Consider the following 4,636-nt stretch of genomic DNA (forward strand, 5'->3'; position numbering starts at 1 on the left):
GAGTGGCTGTAGGGTTGGCCCAGTCTTCTGCATCTCCCCTGTGGGTGGAGACACTGATCTCTATCACTGTAAGAGGGAACAATAGAATGGAATGCCCAGAAGAATGAATGACTTGAGGACAATTTCCTGAGGGACCCCTACCCATACCCCTGCAGCGCTTTTCTAGCTCTGACATTTACATTTCTACATGGTTTGGCCCACAGAAATAAAAATCTGCACATCTTCCATGTGTTTTTGGACCAATGGAAAAAAAAAGTTACGATTCAAGTGACTTCTAAAATTCCCTATGAAACTGAGTTAACAAAATAAATGAGCTTTTGAACAACCAGAAAATACACTTCTCAAGTGAAAAACTATAACTGGACTTCTTTGCAAAGAAATTGTAAGTTTTCTTACAAGAAAAGCCACAAACTGTCTGGAAAGGAAGAGTAGATTAAATTATTTGCCTCAGTGAAATTAAATATCCAGAGAATTGCTGTGCCTGTGATGATGACTGGGGTTTGCTCACCTGTGGCACCCTCTCCCCGTGCCGTGGAGGCACAGCCGGGCAAGTCTGCATCTGCAAGCAGGCCCCCTGCCTCAGGTGCAGCTCCCATCGTGCTTGGTGGCCAACAGTCTGGGAGCCTCTTGGCCAATGAACTGGGGGTGGCAGGGGGAAGGCAGAGGGGAGGGGAGCTGTCTCTGGAGGCACAAAGCGGGGGCTCTCTGGAAAGGGATGATGGGGGCACAGGGGCTGGTGGGGATCTTCCAGGGGGGCAGAGAGTTGTGGGGGTCTCTGTGGGGTAGGGTGGGGGGGAGTGATGGACAGAGCCAGCTGCAGCCCCGGGCTGGTCTGTGGGGGAAGGGAGTATTGCTATACCCCTCAGGAAGCCCCCTCTGTACTGTGTATTTTATGCCAGCCCCAGGGTGCCCATCGCTGCTCCTTTCTCCTGCCCCCGGCTCCATCTGTTTGTCTGCCCCCACAATGCCCCCCCCGTCTGTGTCTGACAGTGACAGACTCCGGCTGCTCTCTCTGCCTGCAGCTCCCTCCCCCTCCCTGCTGGGGAGGCGCGGTCAGGCAGCTCTGGCACCGCCTCCCCCCCCACAGCTCCCATTGGCCAACTTCCTGGCCAATGGGCTGGGAACCGGGTCAGCTCTGGGACTGGGGACGGAGGCAGCGTGCGGAGCTGCCCGGTCTCTGCCGAGACTCTCTGCAGCGCACAGAGGACGCCGGGGAAGGGGGAGCTGCCCCCGAGGTGAGGCGGCCCCACCTCACGTTGCCGAACCATGGAGCATGGGCACCACGGCCCATCTCCCCGCCTATGTATCCAACCCACCCTGTCCCCTGACTGCCCCTGCCCCTTATCCAACCTCCGGGCCCCCCTAACCATGAGGCTCCTAGCAGCGTTTGGCTCAGCGCGGAGCCAGACACGGTGCCCCGCGGGAGCATGCAGCCCCAGAGCTCTGCCCTGCTTTAGGGTGTGCCTGAGCACACCCCGTGTGCACGCCAATGGACACAGTACTCAAAGTATAGGGTCTGTTCCAAAGCCCTTCACAGCCAATGGAAAGACTCACTCGGACTTCAGTGGGCTTTGCCTCATAGAGCACAGAAGACAGATTTTTGCCCCAGGGACCTTAAAATATATGAAGCAAATCCTACTGTTCTTTCCATACTCGCTGAATGCTCTTGAAACAATAGGTTTCAGAGTAGCAGCTGTGTTAGTCTGTATTCGCAAAAAGAAAAGGAGGACTTGTGGCACCTTAGAGACTAACAAATTTATTTGAGCATAAGCTTTTGTGAGCTACAGCTTATGCTCACATAAATTTGTTGGTCTCTAAGGTGCCAGAAGTCCTCCTTTTCTTTTTTCTTGAAACAATGGATCACCTTGGAGAGAGGGGGTACTATAGAATTCTAAGAGCACAAGTACTGTGTTTACATCGCCTGATCCTCTGCAGAGGCTTTGTGTCCTAGTGCAGTTTAGGTGTGGGTGGATGCGCTATTACATGGATCCACCAGCCATTCGTTCCTCCACAGTGCAGAGGAGTACAGGAGACATGGTGTTCAGCAGCTCGGAGACAGAGCAGCCATCATGGAACGGTTAAGATTCCATTCCTTCCCATTGCCCACCTCAGCACACAGACCATTTACTGCATGCTGGGAAAAGAATTTGATCCTAAGTAAATACACTTTTGAAAGTCATTTTAGTTTATGCCAATGAGTTAAACTGCTCATTAATTGAAGTGATGTTCTGTAATGCTCCATTAGAAGCAGCAATTCAAAATCTATCACATATAGATTTTGTTTGCTTCAATTCCATTAAGCTGTCATAGGGCACTTCTGGTTTTGTGGCATTTCATTTTGCATGGCTCCTCAGGGTCAAAACCAGAACTGCACACAGCTGTCCCTTATAATTACATTTCAGTGACAAGTCAGGTGTTTGGTTTTTGGCTTGATGCTCTAACAGAGTCAGCATTTAATAGCCAGAAATAAGCTTTGAAGCTAATGCCCCTTTAAAGTGATTGAGGTAGTTTGCAGCTTTGATACTTAAGTTTCAAATGAGTTAGCTAGAGAATTAGCAAGAGAAGACAAAATACATACCAGCACAGAAGGCTAATGCTAGGGCCCCTTCACTATCTAAGTCCTGCATTAAGCAGGACATAAATGGAGACAAAGGCCTTGTTTGTAGCTCTTGTACTGCGGAGGGTTTCACCCACAGAGCACTGAGTCACATACGAGCAGCTAGAAACATCACTTAAGAATTTAAGTAAACTCTGCAGACTACCTTAAGAGCTGTATTAAGCTGCATGTATGTCAACAATTGTCAGTATAACTTAGTACACTTGAATTAGCGCTCTGGGACAGAGGTACAAGAGGCTTTGCTAGAAGCCTAATTCCACTAGCCTCCCCCACATCAAAATGGCTTATAGTTTTACCTGGGAACAGTGAGCTGAGGTGAAGGGACCAGAGCCAATATGCTGCAGAACCTGCTGGCTCTTCGGCAAATTTCCCAGAGGACCATAAGCACTGCTTCACACAGACAAGTCGCAAACAGAGTTCCAGAGAAGCAGAAGCTTTCTCAGGAGGATAATGGAATGCCAGTGCATCTTAAGGGTGGACTAGCAGATAGTTTGCTGTATAGAACCACCATGGCTCTAACAGTTTTGGAACATGCTATGCTGTTTATGAGCTGTTTGTAGCTGCAATGCCCAAGAAAGTGAAATGATTCCAGTTTACAAGATGCCTCCTTAATTAACATCTCTTTGTCCAATTTCATGTAATTCTTCAGGGATCTTGCTTGTCTTTGTCATACATGGTTGATTTCATGTTTGGGATCAATATTTATTGTAACATGTTAACTGCAACCAATAAAGCAGTTTTTACATGTTGGGGGAAACAAAACAAAACAAAACAAAACAAAAAAACAGTGAGCCCAGGCTGCTGCAGCTTACACTTGACCCCCCGACCTGCCTTCCTCCCTCAAAAACTTACCTTTGTTGTCTTCTGGCCAAAGGAGCGGGTTGATTGCCTGTTCTACCCAACTTACTCTGTATGGAGATAGATGCTGACTACAGATGGTCCCATCGCACAGTTTCAGGGGAGTGGTTGCTGCTAAGTAAAGAATACTGCTCCCCAAATCCTAAAGCTCTTTTGGAAAGTCAGAAAGCAACCTGGCTTCTTCTAAACCAGAGTAGCAGAAGCTGGGAGTTTTTGTTGCACCGGCTGCTCTAGTAAGTAGAGTAATTAGTACCAAATAGAACGGTTGGTTTTTGCTTGTTCGTTTGTTGAGTTCCTCATACTGACTACATTTCTTCATTCCTGAGTTGGAAACAGCTCTTTCTGGGGGTGAAAGGACAATTCAGCCCCTATGTCCAGTTATTTTTGATGTCTTTGCTGAGATTGATCATAAATGGGTTCGGTTATAATAGTAGTTTTGAGCTGTAGGTTCAGGATCTCCATATGCACCTCATAATGTGTTGGGCTGGATTCACTTTGTAGTGGCCATCCAACAGCCATAAAATGGTGACCTTTATAACTGCCCACCAGAAATGTGTTTGCTGCCAGAAAGACACTGCAGCAAGGCATACAAAACCAGCCTGGTTTCCAGCAAGCAGGTTGTTAACTTTCTACTTAGATCTTCAACAGGTGTACAGGGCAGAGCCAGGAAACAGAGCTGGGGAATGAAATTCCAAGTAGACCCTTCGGCCTGGTCTATACCTACCTACTTTGCTGCGGGCTGTGGAAAAATGTTGTGCCCTGGGCACTATAATTAGGTTAACCTGACACCCAGTGCAGATACAGCTAGGTTGATGGAAGAATTCGTCTGGCCGCTTAGCTACTGCCTCTCCAAGAGGTGGATTAACTGCATCAACAGAAAAATCTGTTCTGTCAATTTAGGAAGCATCTACGCTAGGGTGCCACAGTGGCACAAGCGCTGTACATCCAGTTGTGTGCCAGATCTGTATTTTAGGTTGGTGCTTTGCTGTTTTGTGTGTAGTTGTATAAAACTGTTTTATTTTGCTTGCGGCAACCAATGAGCTATAAAATTGTGGGGAGGAGAACTTGCAGAGGCCTCTTCCTTCATCACTGCCTTCTACCAGCTTATCCACACTATATCCCATTAGCCCTCTCTTGAGCCAGCTAGTTCCCCAACAGATT

General features: G+C 47.9%; 1 pseudogene; it reads left to right on the plus strand.

The window, feature by feature from the left end:
- Window positions 1-2,935: 2,935 nt before the first annotated feature.
- On the plus strand, window positions 2,936-3,364 carry LOC140913832 (cytochrome c oxidase subunit 7A2, mitochondrial pseudogene; annotated as a pseudogene).
- Window positions 3,365-4,636: the final 1,272 nt, after the last annotated feature.

This window comes from Lepidochelys kempii, chromosome 6 (assembly GCF_965140265.1).
Source record: "Lepidochelys kempii isolate rLepKem1 chromosome 6, rLepKem1.hap2, whole genome shotgun sequence".
NCBI classification, from domain to species: Eukaryota; Metazoa; Chordata; order Testudines; family Cheloniidae; genus Lepidochelys; species Lepidochelys kempii.